Source organism: Megalobrama amblycephala, linkage group LG3, assembly GCF_018812025.1.
Source record: "Megalobrama amblycephala isolate DHTTF-2021 linkage group LG3, ASM1881202v1, whole genome shotgun sequence".
Lineage (NCBI taxonomy): Eukaryota > Metazoa > Chordata > Actinopteri > Cypriniformes > Xenocyprididae > Megalobrama > Megalobrama amblycephala.
Window position 1 is genome coordinate 57,715,082 of NC_063046.1, and position 18,188 is coordinate 57,733,269.

The 18,188-nt window shown below is 39.8% G+C and overlaps 1 protein-coding gene across 2 annotated transcripts in view; it reads right to left on the bottom strand.

Moving 5' to 3' along the window:
* Positions 1-18,188, bottom strand: part of ccnd1 (cyclin D1) — a 213,674-nt gene that overhangs the window by 181,169 nt on the left and 14,317 nt on the right. The window contains exon 1 of one of the 2 annotated variants that reach the window (XM_048186198.1): positions 8,624-8,793. The exons of the other annotated variant lie outside the window; for it this stretch is intronic. The gene's annotated coding sequence lies outside the window, so the exon portion shown is untranslated. Of the gene's footprint in view, positions 1-8,623; positions 8,794-18,188 lie in introns of those variants that run through there. 2 annotated transcript variants of the gene reach the window in all.

Here is an 18,188-nt window from a genome sequence, read left to right on the forward strand (position 1 = left end):
AGAGGGTCTATATTTTCTTAACAGATGGGTGTTCTGTTCTGCTATGCTAAGCTGCGAGGGAGTAGCCCTTGTGGTGTATATGTTCAGAGATGCAAATGGAGGCTGCTGGCAGATGTGGCTTTAAATAGCGTCACACTGAGAGCTCAACTGCTGGAACCCACGGGGTTCAGGCCTAGCCATGGCTTGGGTGGGGGAGCGGCCCACATGAAAATAAATGGATCTCTTTGGGTTAGAGTCGGTTCTACGGCATTAAGGCCTCTCACTCGGAGACAGAGAAGTCGGTGGAGGGGAAGGGAATGGTAAAAATGTGCATTTAGCACCGATGTATGAAGACTTTCAGGGTGGTGTGGCAAAAGGGGGGCAGGGTGTTCCCTTGTAAATGAAAAAGAATAGAGAGAGCTTCTGGTTAGCTAGAAAATCCTGTGCTCTTGCACTACGTGACAAGATTATAGCTAAATAAATGATGCTTGTGAAAATACCGAAATGCTTCGGTAAACGTCAATTGCTGACTTATGCTTAACCAAAATAAGCATAATTATGGATTAAAAAAATATACATATTTAGGCCTTAACAAAAGCACTACCCTGCAGCCTTAAACTGCAGCAGGAAGTGGTCAAAGTTAAATAAACATTTCTCTCGGCTTGCTGTGCTCACACAGAGGTCTCCCAGACACAGCTTAAATGGGCCGGAAGATTCCTTTTTTTCACCTTCTGGATGGAATTCCCATTCACAAAAAGATGAAATGTTGTAAAACAAGGGCCATTCCTCTCATGTTTCGAAGGCTGATGAGGCAATTCTGTAATTCAAGAACTGAGCTTACTAGCTGTGTGCCAGGATGAAAAACAAATTAATAAACAACAAAGAACAAAAAAACCTTGGTTCACATCTGTTATGTAACTAAAGACTATTTGCTATTTAGAAAAAAAGACCAAACCTTTTGATATATCGTGCCCAAACTTCTTGTTTCAATAGGAAATTTTGGCTATTCTGATAATGCTTTCAGCTACCAATTAGCACATCTTGATCAATTTATCATGTTTGTATATTTCAAAAAATAAATAAATAAATAAATAAATAAATATCAATGCCAAATCAATGTGGCTGAACACACAAACACACACACACACACACACACACACACACACACACACACACACACACAGAACGGAACTATAAAGTTCTATCTGAAAATGATTTCAAATAGTGCCAGAGTAACATGCTAACATCTTCACAGCAAATTCACACAAACTTTTTTACTTAACAGTTCTCTTGAACAAACTTGCCCAATGGACCAATAAATGACTGTCATCAGACTGTTTGCTCTGACAGCCAGTAGATATTCTGATACTGACAAAACAAGCAAACAAAAGTATTTGCAATGACTGTCATCGGTTCTGGTAATGAAATGTTTAAATTGACCAGACCTTTTAGAAGAGTACAAGTGCACTAAAGTTTGTTATCTGTTATCAAGCTCAGAAATTCTTGATTTGTCCTGGGGATGTCACACTGGACTGAATACTCTGAATGGTCAAGCTTTAGAAATGTTCCAGCACCTCCAGTACGATCCCTTCACACCCATTCACAATCTGTCATCCATCTCACATTATTACTTGCAAACATTGGTATCTAGTAGATAACTCACTCTTTGGCTTCCAGACTCTTTGGAGACCATTACCCACTGACCATTAGGTCATCTGAACTGCGGATTTCAAGATGACTCAGAATTTCAGCGGTTCTCTGTGGTTTGAGTTGTTTTGTTAGAGTGTGTCTGGCCAGAACAGCTGCTCTTGGGGTTGAAATTACCAAGAGTCTACACAGTCTAGGTCATTTTGATAAAGATCACCTGCAGAAAAGCAAGGTGGGACCTGACCCCTTTCAAGCAGATAAGCATACCAAAAGATAAACTAAACAAACAGTTAAAATATATCCAAAAAGCAGGCGGCATATTGTTTACCCCTGAATTGCTTTTAGGGATAGGCCTACATCTGCTCATGGTTTCTGGCATAGGTCAGAGATGCTGTTAAAGTAACAGACCCCTTTGAGAAGTGTACAGCTTTACGTCCAATAAAAGAGGCCTTAACTCCATTCATAAACTCATTCCTTTCACATTAGCATTGTCTGGACTGGTCACGTGTTTCTGGTGTGTGTGAAAGCTAGAGCTGTGGAAGGATGGTGTGCCAGCTGACTTTGCTACAGGCAACTACTATCCATGGTGGTCCCATTAGGGGCCATTAGTTTTACTGACAATTTTTAAGGTCTTGGCATCCAAGTTGACCTGAAGCTTAACTGCAGTCTGGATATCCACCATCACTGACCACTCCAATAAACATAGCAGGAGATGCTTACACCCCCAGTATCATCAAAGCACTAAGAAGTGGCCTTTTGGACACAGTTTGGCATTGGTATCTCTGGAATCCCTTTTAGGTTTGTTTATAACTCAGAGAGGTGACAAAGACATCAAGAAAGAACTTGAGGAAGTGAGAGTGACCGGAAGACAGACGGTAAAAGGATTACCACAGATCATTGGTCTCCTCACGTTCAAGTACATGTCTTCATCTTTGTGTCCTTTAATTGATAATGACTGATTACAAACACTGAGAAAGTCGCAAAGGTATGAATCTTTTTCAGTTGCCTAGATAAAAGCTAATATCGAATTTGCAATTAATGTTTAAAACAAATTAAAAATGGTAAAAAGGTCCTCTATTGTCAGGTCCTCTGAAACAAGTGGAGTCCGTGTGAATTGTTAAGACTATAATTAAGCTGCAATTACCTAAACTTACTCTGGCCAAATCTTCTTAACCTTAATCTTGGTGTTTGTCCCTACTACACATCTACTACACAGTATCTCTGGCCTGTTCCATTTATCTGGAGTAATTTGTATGTATGTTGAATTAAGAGGCCTAGTAATCCTACCTGGAGGGCAGGAAAAGGATAAGAAGCATTCTAAACCCTGTCTCTTACTCCATACTATTCTCCAACAGAGCCATTGTTTATAATGAATGCTGAAGGGTCTGTAGGACTGTTATATCACATTCTTGTATAGAATGAACTGTTAAACGTGTGACCCTATACAGTCTTCTACTGAGGTTCAATGGTTTCCCCAGCAGGGTCTCTTATATTCCAGCTTCTTAACTCTTAACAACCCAGTTTATACTACAGTTATGACAGCCTCTAGCACCCTATCCATGCACTTCCGACAAGGTAAATACTCAGAGAAGGGTAGAAAAGGGAAGAATGGAGCAAAGGTCACAACTAAGACATTGGAACTGCCTCAGACCATCCCCAGAGTCTGATATTGTGTATGTCTGTGTGTTTGGATGTAGGTTTATCACTATTTCCATACCATTTATTAAGAGAAATTCCACTCAACTAGCATCGCAGTAAAAAGGCACTTGGCAGAAGATCTAACTGACTGTGACAATAGCTGGATTGGTGTAAGTCCAAGATTCTGTTAGATCCCTGCAATCCTGCTCCTGGAGACCCACTGTCCTGCAAAGTTTATATCCAACCTGCTTCAGCACACCTGAATTTCACACCAATGTGATTTTCAAGTGATCCTGAAGAGCTTGATTAGCTGGTTCAGGTGTGTTTGATTAAGGTTGGAGCTAAACCAAAGCCCCTGAAAGGCAAGCATGCAACCTTTAGCCAATGGTAAGAGATACAGACCCTCTCATATCCCTGTAATATACAATCTCTGGCTAATCTCTCCAGGACAGTGGGTCCCCAGAAGCAGGGTTGACGACCTCTGACCTGAACCACTCTGCCATCTAACCATGTCAAACCACCTACCATCTTCCAGCAGCGAATGTAATACATTTTCAGGTCTTCATCACTTTGCCGATTTAAAGACAACTATCTGTCCATTCCTTTATGATGACTTTCAAATAGGTCTTCTATTGACATTATGTTATGGTTCGGTCTGGACAAGAAGAGACAGAGGTGGGGCATTTCAAAGGACGAGCCCTTGACTTTGGAAGCCAATAAAACAATAAAAAGACACTAAAAGCTATCACTAAGAATCTGAAGGAGGGGAAGAGGTCACGTCCACCAGTGTCACAATGCAGGGTGCACTTGTGCTGATCACTTGGAGCTTTGTTGAACAACTCAGGGGCAGTTTCATCATATAAGTCACAAGACAACAAAAAAGAAGCAGGGTGAAGAAACAGTCTTACAATGCCCCTATTCTTAACTCAATTGTGGTATAAATGCTCTCAAAAGCCATTTGAAGAAAAACATCCCAAGAAAATAAAGAGTGCATTCTTGCCTTGACATCCCCTCGTAAATATAGATTCTTTTTGTGTGAATTATAGCGCCATACTCTTTAGTCAATCAAATCTCGCTCTTGCTTCATGGGATCTGAACAATTGCCAATATCTATCAACACCAAATGAGAGCGTTTTAATGCTTTAACCTATAAATTCATGAAAAGGAATAGGAAGCTGAAGTTTAGTCTTTCTTGAGTGGAAGTAGAATTGTGTGGTGCTTAAGGTCTCTCACCTTTCAATGTCCACTGGAGCATGGACAGCACAGCAATCAATCAGTGAGAAAGGTCAGAGCCAATGCAAAGGAGCACATTCCACGGAATACTCTCCCATGGCTAAGCCCACAATTCATGTACACTGTTAGCTATAACCATACAAAGACAACTGTATCAGTCCACTGCAAACAACAACTTAAAAACCACATATTTGCAGTCAGAGTTCTTATCAAAGTGCCCTCAATCCATTGCCTCCACAACTTTCTCTTCATCTTGATGGCGAAATGGTAACTGCTCATTCAGTAGAGATTACACTGGTAGTTTTCATAATGGAACTAAAGGTATCTGTAATGCCGTATCTGTACTGTGCACCACATCGTCTTTTGAGAGAAATGACTGAATAAAGAAGCTCAATAATTGCATTTTTTCCAATTATATTTTTGACGGAGAGAAATTGGAGTTTCAAGGAAGGTTTTAATTTTACCTGAAAACAACATGAGAAATAGTTTAAAGTATGATCAAGACAGGGTGACTATGACATGAAAAGGGAACATTTTTGATCCTTAAGATTTTACACTCTAAAAAATGCTGGGTTAAAAACAACCCAAGTTGGGTTGAAAATGGACAAATCCAGCGATTGGGTTGTTTTAACCCAGCAGCTGGGTTAAATGTTTGGCCCGTGTGCTGGTAAATTTTATTTAACCTAACTGTTGTTTAAAACTTACTATATGGCTACCTTAAAATGAAACCAAAATATTTAGGAAATTATAAATCAGGAATATAATTACTAGAGGCAACAATAATAATCAAAAGTTAAACATTTATTAATATGCAATTTAATAAATGTGTATTGTTTAATAATTATTCATTAAACTTATTAATGCATATTCATTTATTAAACATTAATAAATGTTAATTTCCAGCATATTTTGGGTTCATTTTAAGCAAGCAATACAGTCATTTTTAAACAATAGTTGGGTTAAATAAAACTACCCAGCATTTTGGGCAAACATTTAACCCAACTGCTGGGTTAAAACAACCCAATCTCAGAGTTTTCCATTTTCAACCCAACTTGGGTTGTTTTTAACCCAGCATTTTTTTAGTGTATGAATCAATTACATTACACAGATTTATAGAAGATGAGAAAAGATCTCTTTAAATTGTCATGCATATGTTGCTAAAATAAATGGATAAATATTATTTCCAGCTAGCTTAATAATAAATAAATTAGATTATAAAATGCTTCTATACAGTAATTTTCATAATTTTCTATTGACCTTGGGATTCTTTCAACAAGAAAACATATTATATACCATATGATCCTGTGACACAGCAGTTAAATTATCTTAATATGACAAAAAGAACTCCAGAAAACATTCTGAAACTCTAAGGTGCCGATTAATTTGGCTTTAAAATGCCAACTTCCCCTTTTCCCCCCAGTTTTCCTTGATCTTCTGTGCTTGTTCCTCCTCTCTGCCCATTTCAATGCCAGCGCTTGCCAGCCAAACAAAGATGTAGGAGTATTAATTCCGAAGGGGGGACAGGAGTGGGTACCCGAAGCAATGTGATCTCAGCTGCATGCCATCCACAGGCGCGGGCAGCTGACAGGGCCAGGTTGGGTTGCTGTTACTGTGTTGTCAGGATGTGGTAGTAGGGGGTACAGTTTCGGGGGGGTCCCGCCACACTATTGAGCCCTGGCTTTACCCACTTCAACCTGCTAACAATGACAGCTCTGTCCTAGAGAACTCCAGAGCGAGCCCCGGCCCCCTCCCAAAATAAGAGCCCTGATTTGTGGAGTGTGCCCCGCTCCCTTCTCCCTCTGATCCCTTTTCTATCCGTCCTTCGCTCCTTTCTTTCCTCAGCACTGATGTAATCCAAAAACATCCAGAGGAGCAGCTGCACAGCGACACTGTCCTCTCTAACTCTCTCCCTCACTTTCTCTGTCTTTCTCTCAGCTGCTTTATTTCCTTTCTTTCTCCAGTGGCATGCGAGGCTGTCACGGGGAGGGTGCGATGGGGAGCGAAGACAATCAGAGCCTTTTTCTCCACTAAAATGGGCTATCACTTCAAATCTCTTTTGCCATCTACCTCTGTATCCTGTTTGAAGAGCCTCCGGCGTCTGGGTCGAGGGCAAAATGAAAATCCTCAGTTTGGAGATTTGCACAATGAACAAGAATTCAGTGCACAAGAACGACATAAAAAATCAGTCCTGACAGCAGTTATTGTAATCACGGTATTGGCGATGTACAAAAAAGCTCACCCCGAGAGCCAAAGACGAGACACATATGGTCTGAATCCATTACAATATCAGGTGTAACTAAGCCCTTGGACACAATGACAATGGTAAATGCATCATAACTTCAGTCAGTTGAAGGGCACAAGGGTGTAATTCTCCGTTTTCACATGCTGTAACTTGGGTGCTGTTTTGAAAGGCCTCAGGGTTATCCTGTGTGGCAAACACTGATACATCACATCTTTTGAGAATGCCAGACATGTGTGTGGGGTAAATAAACTGTGCATTACTGACGCCCCACCTTTAAACGTCTTCAAAAATGCATATTCAAATGAATGTGTTTAAGAACTTTTTCAGATCTTATCATAATACATATCTTCGAAAAGCCTCCTGACTGTTTGACCCTTGTTGACCTTCCTGAAATTTGAGTTTAAGCCAATGTCTGTGCAGTCAGAGAGTAAGCCATTAGTGGCTACAACAGGAGCAGGTCAGGGTGTGATGCGGTGAGAAACAGGACCCCCTGTGTGACTTCAGGGCAGGAAGTACAAACTCGGAGTGGCACAAGGGCACATTTGTGGTATATAAACTGTGTTAAAGCACTCAACAAGACCTAACAGCTCGTGTTAGAGAGAGCAAGAGAGAGAGAACAGAACATATCACTACTAGATTTGCATTTCCTGTAGGAAAAATAAGTAACTCTTTAGTATGGGGAACACATATTCACTATTAACTACAGCTTTTGCCTCAATAAACTCTTAATTTACTGCTTATTAATAGTTAGTAAGGTAGATGTTGTATAGGTATAGAGTAGGATTTAGGGATGTAGAATATGGTCATAAAGAATAAGGCATTAATACATACTTTATAAGTACTAATAAACAGCCAATATGCAAGCTAATAAGCAAATAATTAAAAGTGAGAATTGTTCCCCATACTAAAGTGCTACCGAAAAATATAATAGCGAAGTTTTAAAGTTTTAGGTATGCTTAGGTTTTAGTATGATATTCAGTGTGCATCATAATCACTGTAAAATGCCTACGAATGTTAAACATATGCAAGAAGGACAAGAACAATCAGAATTTAGTATGCAAACATCATGATGATGTCATCGCTGTCAGTTACACTTTGAATGGTGAATATACTGTATTATTGGTACAAGTCAACAGGCAATGAAAAATTAATCAATCTATGACTAAAGTTTGCTGCAACACAAAGTTTGAATAGATCTGAATTTATTAATATTTAAGGAATAACACACAGTGTAATTATTTATGGAATTTGTTGTTTAGGTGCCAGTTAAAGCTATCCCAAATGTTTGGATGCATGGGAAAAAAATATTGCTTTCTGTACTTCAGCAGTTTGCTTTTCACATACTTTGAAGCCTAAATGTTTTTTATACAACCAGAGTGTCAGGTTTAGCCTTGTTGTTGGCAACAACAAGATCTATTTTAAATATTATAACTTCAGCCCCCTGAGGTATTTACCAGTAGTCAAATGAAATAATATTGCATTCCAGAAGTGCAGTTGGTTTCCAGGTGAAGCACAAAGCAGGGTAAGTTTGCCTGCAGTGGCTTGTTCTATTATCAGTCACTGATCTTCACACACCCAACCTATTCAGAAGCTTCATATCCTCCTCCACATCTTCCCATAATACAATATACACTTTACTCTAACCGGCGCTGAGAATCTGCATAAACAAAGAGTAATCCAAAGAGGCTTTCCCCTTTTCGGCAGCTATTTCGGATGTGCTCTTCAGTAATCACACACCCAAATGAAAGAAAAAGAAATGTTTGAATTAAAGTCATATTACAGCTCAATAAATGTAGTCGTTGTTGGGGGTGGGGTGGGGGGTGAGACATAATTTTGTCTAACAGGAAAAGAAGGCAAATAGAAAAGGAAGTGGAACACAAAAACCTGAGTTCGACTGGCAGAACTTGACAGCAAAGGCCCACTGTGGCCCTACATGCAGCAGCCATCTTGGTTCTTTTCCAAGCCATGCACAAGTGCCAAGAAATGAGGGCACAGGACCCAGGATGTGGGCTGACTCAGCAGCGTGGGTGGGCTGACCCAGCCTCTCCATATGCCTTGGCTCCTGTGGATAAATGGCCATCAGGGCATGGCTATACTGATCTATTCCCACTTAACCTCCATTGCCTTATTGTAAGTTAGCACTTTTTAAAATGAAACATTTCAGTGCTTTTGCTCATTTGTCAGTACAGATGCCAATTAGATACATATGAATTGTAATTGTTGGAAACAATCTTCAAAATGGACAACTTCTCTACACTCTGAGGAATTAAAAGATATTACTAATTTTACTGCTGCGTTTATCCACTTGAATGAATAAGTACCACACTGCATAGTTTACTTATCTACCCTAGGTGTAAAGAAAATAAATATACTAAAATGTATTTGAAATACTTTTTTTTTGTGCTAAGTTTACATATAGTCAAACCAAAATTTATTCAGACACCTTGAACATTTCATTCATTAATACAGTTTATTAACTACAGTTTAAAAAAAAACTGTCAGAAAAAAAAATAATCTTAATTATATCATACACTTCAGCAAAACAGGGTCAGGTCAAAGTGTCTGAATAATTTTTGGTCCCAAATTTGTATCAGTTTTACTGGTAGTCCACTGTATGAAGAATTTTTGGGCATAATATGTCACAGTTTACTTTATTTTGCTATCCTCGCTGTAGAGTCCTGCACCCACTAGTAAAAATATATTAAAAATATAAAAATATCTGAATAATTTTTGGTTTGACTATATTTATGTGCTAAATAAAAATACCCTGCAATTGTACTTTTGGTATACTAAACTGGTATACTTAAAGTCTGCTAAAAATGGAACAACTAATTTTGTACTTAATGCACTACTTTAATTGTGTAGAAGTAGTGCTGCACTGCAAGTATACTTTAGGTACACTTCAAATATCTTGCATTTAAAGACTGATATTATACAGAGATCATACAATCCTTTTTAATAGTGATATTAAAACACTTTTTAGGTACAATATCAAGTGCATTGGGCAATAAAGAAATACTCCAAATAAAGTTTAATTATAATTTTATATCAGTAAGTCTTAAGTAATACAGTGCACAAATGAGTACACCCCCTCTGAAACTTCTGAAAGTCAACAATTACTCAATTACTTAGAAGACATGTTAGAGTTCTTTAGAGATATAATGTTCCAGCAAGTCTGCTTAATCAATTACCAAAGAAGCATGTCAAAATTATTCAGGAAAATAAGATTTTCTTATCAAGGTGATAAAATGTTGTGTAGCACAAATGAGTACACGCTCTTAAAAATTACTAAATAAAACAAAATAAAAATTTTCTGGTGCAAGTTTAAGGCAATGTTTGATCAACAGGTAAGTATGTTGAACCAAAACATTTAAAGAGGAGTAATTTCTTGACAATTAAAAGTGTTATAAAGCCCCCTGAATCATTCTCAGACTTAATGCTGACAACAATGGAAGCACTTGGGAGAGAACTGTCAGGAGACTTATTTCCTAGCACAAAAGAGGACAGTGGTACAAGAGGATTACAATTTTTATTTTATTTATTTTTTTGCTAGACAAAGAGCAGGAGAAATACCAAGCGAGTGTTTCAGAGCCAGCAAAATCTATGAAAAGAGTGACTGTTTATCTCACAGAGTAAGATGCAGACTGCAGAAATGGCATGCATGGATGTTGTTCTCACTGGAACTACCTACTGTAGCCAACGCACAATAAAGTCAGTTAGCCATTTCCAAAGCCCATATTTACAAAATATAGATTCTGGGAATCAATACTCTGGTCTCATGAGACCAAATCAATCATTCAGCATCCAAAATATTATGGTGTTGCTAGAGGAGGAGTACAGTGAGAAGTGCCTGGTTCCCACAGTAAAGTTCAGTGGTAGTAACGCTCTTTTTTGAGTGCTGAAGGTGTGAGGGAGTTGTGTTTTATCAATGCTGCCATGAATTTCCACACCACTGTGTAATTTAATACACAAACTTGAAACAGAAGATGTTACCCTTTCCTCATTCCCTGCATTGTTTGGCATTTTTTCAACATGACAATGAGGATATGCATTTTCCCAAGCTGAAAAACCTTCTGTGCACATGTATTGCACTCAATCTTAACACTCTTGAGCGCCTGTGGGGGATTCTGTAGAGACGAGTTGAGCAACACTCCCCATAAAGATCAGGGCATTTAAGGAGCTCATCATCCAGGGGTTAAACAGGACAGATGTGACAATTTGTCATGAACTTGTACACTTCGTGCCAAGAAGGGTCAGAGCAATATTTTCAAAACTATGGAGGGCATACTAAGTACTAGAATATTACACATTTGTTGAATTAAATCTAGGGTGTACTCATTTCTGCAATCCTTAATTTAAACAAAATTTTATGGCTATTAATGACATATATTTCTCAGTTTTTATTATGTATATATTTAATGCATTTTAGTTTTGCCATCTTTCCATGAATTGTATTAGTGATCATAAAGAAAATACATCTTTTGTTTTTGTTCGGAGGGGGTGTACTCATTTATGCTGTGCACTGCATATCAATAAATATGTTAATGGGTTTAAAGGTGCCCTAGATTCAAAAATTGAATTTACCTCAGCATAGTTAAATAACAAGAGTTGAGTACATGGAAAAGACATACATGGAGTCTCAAACTCCATTGTTTCCTCCTTCTTATATAAATCTCATTTGTTTAAAAGACCTCCGGAAAACAGGCGAATCTCAACATACAGTAACACCGACTGTTACGTAACAGTCGGGGTGAACGCCCCAATACCAGCCCATGTTCCCAACATTATAAAAGGCATTAGACAGGGGCAGCCAGTAACGTCTGGATCTGTGCACAGGTGAATCAACAGACTAGGTAAGCAAGCAAGAACAATACAAAAAATGGCAGATGGAGCAATAATAACTGACATGATCCATGATATCATGATATTTTTAGTGATATTTGTAAATTGTCTTTCTAAATGTTTCGTTAGCATGTTGCTAATGTACTGTTAAATGTGGTTAAAGTTACCATCATTTCTTACTGTATTCACGGAGACAAGAGCCGTCGCTATTTTCATTTTTAAACACTTGCAGTCTGTATAATTCATAAACACAACTTCATTCTTTATAAATCTCTCCAACAGTGTGTAATGTTAGCTTTAGCCACGGAGGACAGCCTCAAATTCACTCAGAATAAAACGTTAGCATCCAAATAAATACTTTACTCACATAATTCGAAGCATGCATACAGCATGCATGACGAACATCTTGTAAAGATCCATTTGAGGGTTATATTAGCTGTGTGAACTTTGTAAATGCGCTGTAATATAGTCGACAGCTCATGTGGCAGGGAGCACGCGAATTAAAGGGGCGGCGCTGCCTAAATCAGTGCATTGTTAATGATGCCCCAAAATAGGCAGTTAAAAAAATTAATTTAAAAAAATCTATGGGGTATTTTCAGCTGAAACTTCACAGACACATTCAGGAGACACCTTAGACTTATATTACATCTTGTGAAAAAGCATTCTTGGGCACCTTTAAAGTATACTTAGTATGAAATAAATGTATTTAGTTTTAGTTTTTTTTTTTTTTACTAAGGCACCCTTGGGTTCACTCAGGAAGAAATTCCTTGTAATCCAATCCATGAAGAGCTAACTTGCTGAAATATATCCCATTGAACTGCTTTCCTGGCAATGCACACCATGCTACTTTCTCATGGCCAGGCAATTCAGCAGCCAGATGCTACTCTTTTGCGCTAATCTCAGTGCGTGTTTTTAAACAGAGGAATAATTGGGCCAAATTACAAGGCAAGTGGCACACTAATGCACAGCTCAGTTGACAAGGAAGTTTACTGTCAGTTCAAGAGCCTCTCATATCACACATTCTAAAGGCATTAGTTTCATGCCATTCTAGTCAATACAGGTACAGTTCCAAATTAACTAGTAGCTACACATCAGACATTAAGACCCCCCCCCCAAAAAAAATCAATGAAGACGAGATGAAGGACCTGCATCTAGACATGATGATAACGCAGCCCTGACGTTTCAACTAATCTATCCCCTGCGAAGGCCCATTTCCCTTTCCTTTCCCTATGTGTAGATAAAACGTTATCAAAATTATTCCAGTTCGCATAGATCCGCGGACACAACTACTTTTTCTGTATTATGCGGAACAGTAAAGTAATTTGGCAAATATCACTTTAAAAAAAACAAAAAAAAAAACAAGCTTTTGCACACATACACACTCAAAGCTATAGACTAAACACGTAAATGAACGGCAAGAATGCATTAAAGGTATTTGGTTTTCAGTAGGAAAGGTGTCATTTAAGCAGCCCCTAAAGTAATAATTAACAATTTTTACAACGGAAGTGATTCAATCAAAAACCAACTTAAGCTCGAGTCTGGTGTAGACACGGTGCGAGACATAAACTGGACAAATTTCACAGACATTTGATGAACAGAAATGGAATAATGGGTCCCTGAACAAAGTGTGTGGATTGAGAAAAGAGTAGCAGTCAGTATGTGGCATGTCCACCAGCTGCTTTAAGTATGTGCATCTCCTCCTTATGGACCACACCAGATTTGCCAGTTCTTGCTGTGAGATGTTACCCTACTCTTCCCCTAAGGCTCTTGCAAGTTCTCAAACAAGTCTGGGGGTACACATGGTTTGAACGATCAGTTGTCCTTCCTGTCTCTCTGTAGCACTGTCTTAGGTGTCTTACATTAGTTTATTGCTCTGTCCACATCTGCAGTCCCTGCAGCGGGTCTATGGCATGTTCATGCAGCTGATCAGGGACCCTGGGCATCTTTCTCCTGGTGTTTTTCAGAGTCAGTAGAAAGGTCTTGTTAATGTCCTAAGTTATTGGAACTGTGACATTGTCTATTGACTGTAAACTGTTAGTGTCTTAAGGCCTGTTCCACAGGTGCATATGTAATAACTGTGTATGGTACATTGAACAACCATAAAAACATTGTTTAAACCCTTTCCAATAATTTTATAAAATTCTTTAAAATAAAGTATCTTGAAAGGAACATTTCTTTTTTTGAAGAGTTTATTTTTGATAAAAGGCTTTGGGATTCCCCACTGTGAGAGGAATAGGAGTACGTATTTATCAATCATCATTACCTGCCGTTGCTCTATGCAAATCACCTGTGTGTTTTGAAAATGTTCTTAGGAGGCAGTGAGGTGTAGACACAGATCGGACACCTTGATACAGTAGTTACTGTATAAATATTCCCCAAAGTACACAATATCTACCTGAGGATAAATGATCAGGATTAAAAGTGTGTAATTTTATCAATTTTGAATGTTGATCCTTTCTCTTGTCCCAGCTTAATATGTGCAGAAAACTATACATAAGCAACCTGCAGGTTGATTTCCATAAAAAACATTTGGTCACACTGATATATCAAGCATGACATAGCAACGTTAGGTCAACCAATGGCGACACTTTAGGTTGGCCTGTTTGAACGACTAATTGCAGATGGGAGGAAGGTTCAGGAAATTGCCTACTTCAGCTTGCACTGATTTTTTTTTGTTCATATTGCACTGGCCGATATGGTAATTATTTTAGATATGCACTTACACCTAGTAGTGGATACAGCATCACATGTACTCAAAAACAAAAGGTTTTGGGTCAATTCTTCAACAGAAATGCTTTATTTGCAGTCAGCCATGATTTATTTCACGAGTGAAAGTGTCCAATAACTGGGTGGTTACTGAGATCAGTGGTGGAAAGAGTACTAAAAAATTGTACTATTGCTGCTTAAGAAATAATTTAGTTGAGCACAAGCAGAAGTACTGAAGACTAATATGACTCAAGAAAGAGTAAACAAGTAGTTTGCTTAAAAAATAATCTAGTTACTACATTACAAAGTACTTTAATATTATTTTTCTCAAAATGAAGCGATGTTAGCAATATGGAGCAATAAACACTCATATAATTTTTCTGTTTTATTCATACCGGAAGCCAGAGGGCGCCCTCATGCAGAAAGTCCACAAGTGAGATTCATAGAAGTGTTAAACTTATGACATTCCAGGAAATCCCTTATATGGACATCAGATATCGCTATGGCTGAATAGCATGCAGATAGAGATGTTATGACTGATGAAATATGAAGACAATAAACACATGATTCTGAGGATATATCTGTGTTCTTCAAGCCATCTCAGGTATTTTCATAAGAATAATGTATATCTATAATGCAACGCTAACCGACATAGTCTGTATCATAGAATTTTCTAACAATATATTTTCTGTCTTATTCTGTGTTAAGAAGCAACATAGGACCACAGAAGATATTTCAAACGCAACTTATGTGTATATAGTGATTTTGGAGCAAAACGTGTAGCAACGTTCATTTATACAGGAAGAAGGAGGCGGGAACCAGCAAACGTTCAACAACTTTAATTTATAAAATAAACAAATAGTAAAATGGTGGCAGTCCCTCATGGACGACTGCCGCACACACATAAGTATAACATAATAAAACATAACACAAATCCAGACTTGGTCCTCTCTCGTCCTTCATTGTCGTCGCTCCCCCTTTTATGCTTCCCAAGCTCCTCCATAAGAGATACGAGACCGGTGCAGCGCACAGCTGATGCTCATTATCACTCTCGCAATTGCCTCGCGCCGTTCCCCCACAGCTCTCGCCCTGCCCTGCTTGTCACATACCCCCATCGCCCCTCGCAGGCTGGGGGGTACCCACGAGACTGCGCTCTACTCCCCCGGGAGCTGCAGCACCTGGGGTTAAGGACAGACGAGACGAGAGAAAAGGAGACAGAAGCACAAGGAGCGACAGAGATGAGAGAGTAAAAAAAAGTTTAAAATTCTTGCTCCGGTTCCTGGACACACTGCCACTCGGTCCTCAGCCAGCTGAGAGCCTCTTCCACGCGGTGACACTGTGATGTTACTGGACGCTCGGTGGACGGCTCGATACTCCTCTGCCCCGTGGCGGCCGGCGATGTCTCCTCCAGCTGAGGGCAGCCGGCAGCGAGTCCCCTGTTCCCTGCTCCTACCCTTCACGGCAGACGACAGCAGGCTCTGGCCCATCGTGAACGGCGGCAACTCCTCCGCTCCGGCTCAGGAGGCAGCCACCCCACCTCAACCCAGGAGCATGGCAGCAAGCTCTCCGTCCCACACATTGTATACTCGCTCCAGTACCACTCCCTCGGGCAGCCACTCACGGTCTTCAGTCTTTCGCGCTGCCCAACCTCCTCAGCACCACGATCCCCCTCAGCAGTGAGGGCTCTCCAACAGCATGTCCCTCCTTCCTCCTGGGTTTCGGCACCAATGTAGCAACATTCGTTTATATGGGAAGAAGGAGGCGGGAACCGGCAAACATTCAACAACCAGTTGAATATAAAATAAACAAATACAAAACAAAAGTAAAATGGCAGCAGTCCCTCATGGATGACTGCCACACACACATAACATGATAAAACATAACACAAATCCAGGCCTGGTCCTCTCTCGTCCTTCACTGTCATTGCTCCCGCTTTTATGCTTCCGGAGCTCCTCCGTGAGAGATACGAGACCGGTGCAGCACGCAGCTGATGCTCATTATCACTTGCACCACCGGCCTCACGCCGTTCCCCCATGGCTCTCACCCCGCCCTGCTTGTCACAACATGATATTAATCTCATAAATTGTTGTGTTTGACGATATACTAAGCAAATGTACTAGCTATCCCTGTTGCCAAGAGAGATTGTTTTATTACTAATTATGAAAAGTAAGTCCACGTAAGATCATTTGAATGTTTTTTAAGAAGGGCAAAAGCAAAGAAGGGTAAGTGAGAGTACCACAATTTAACTATGCTCAAGAAAGTAGAAAAAAAAAAAAAAAATGTACTCAAGTACTGTAACGAAAGTATGGTAACACTTTAGTATAGGGTACACATATTCACTATTAACTTTAATTTTCCCCTCAATAAACTCCTAATCACTTCTTATTAATAGTTAGTAAGGTAGTTGTTGTAGTGGTTAAATTCAGGTATTGGGTAGGATTTAGAGATGTAGAATATGGTCATGCAGAATAAGGCATTAATATTTGCTTTATAAGTACTAATAAACAGCCAATATGCAACCTAATAAGCAACTAGTTAAAAGTGATAATTGTTCCCCACACTGAAGTGTTACTGAAAGTATTTGTAAATAGTTACTTTCCACCTCTGACTGAGATAAAGTAATATTCAGCTGTTCATGTGATCTCAACATGTCCGCCCCCATGAGGCAACCCACTTCCTGTAAAATAAAACAACTTTTATTGGGCTACTGATGTGACTGGAGTCTTCTAATATGAGTGTAGTTTATTTTAAACATATTTTTCAAAAGTACTATTGATAAAACAATTTTAATGAAGGAAAGTTTACCTTTATGAAAGGTACACTAGTCAGATTATAACTGTTGTAAACAGTCATCAAAAACACGACATAAAAAACCTCTTGATAAAAAAGGTTTTCTGGTACCAAAAAAATCCTTCTGAACATGTGAATCCTTCATCTCACACTCTTTGTACTTACTGTATTTTGATGGCAAATTATTAATTATTAATGCTTGCTGATCGATTTCTTTAAATCTACTGTAGAGATTGGCACAGAAAAAGGTGGGGGAAAGGGTCTGTTTGTGTGAGAGGAAAGCAAGGAGGCATGAGTGGGGGTTTTGGGGAAGCAAGGGTTATCGACAGGCAGGGCGCAACGAATAGCTGGCGCCAGACGAGCTCCACAAGCCTGGGGAAGATTTAGCACCAAAGAGAGCGGAGTGTCGCAGCGAGTGTGTGTGTGTTTGGGAGTGTGTGTGAGAGGGTCAGGCTCTGAATGCAGTTCTGTTCAGGGCAGATTTCACGGCTGGCTGATCACAGGCGTCCATGGCTCGACCCTCGCGACAGCTGCAAGGCCCTGCCGTCAGGCCCGCTCGCCCCCTCCTCTCCGCTTCGGCACAAAGGGGGCCCTGCCTGGCCCAGCGCAGCCCAGCACGGCCCAGTACAACACGGCAGCGGCTGACAGGCTGCGGTCACTAACGATGGCAACTGTGTGAGGTATGCATGTGTCGTGTCGGGGGGTGCGAGGGGGGGGGGGGGGACATCATGCTAATGGAGCAGGCAAGCGAGAAATAGAGCGGCCTCCTTCTCGCCCTGTCCAGTCCGAGGGGTTCCCATTCCTATGAGATTATTTGTCTTTCTTCTCTATTTACTTGGCTTATTTGTTTCACTAGCATTATCTTTTCTCCTTCTCAAATCTTTTCCTCAAAGACTTTACTCCATCTGCATTTCCTCACGGCCATCCAAAAAAAAAAAAGCCTACTCATTCCCAATACATGGATGCTATGGCCTCTGAACTGGGGTTAAATTGTGTCAAAGTTCTCAGAAGACAGGCTGATGTCACGGACAGCTAGACTTACTGTGTCTCATCAATGGGGCACAGCACCAGTGAATGACAGGATGATAAAGATAGGGCATGAATGGCCAAA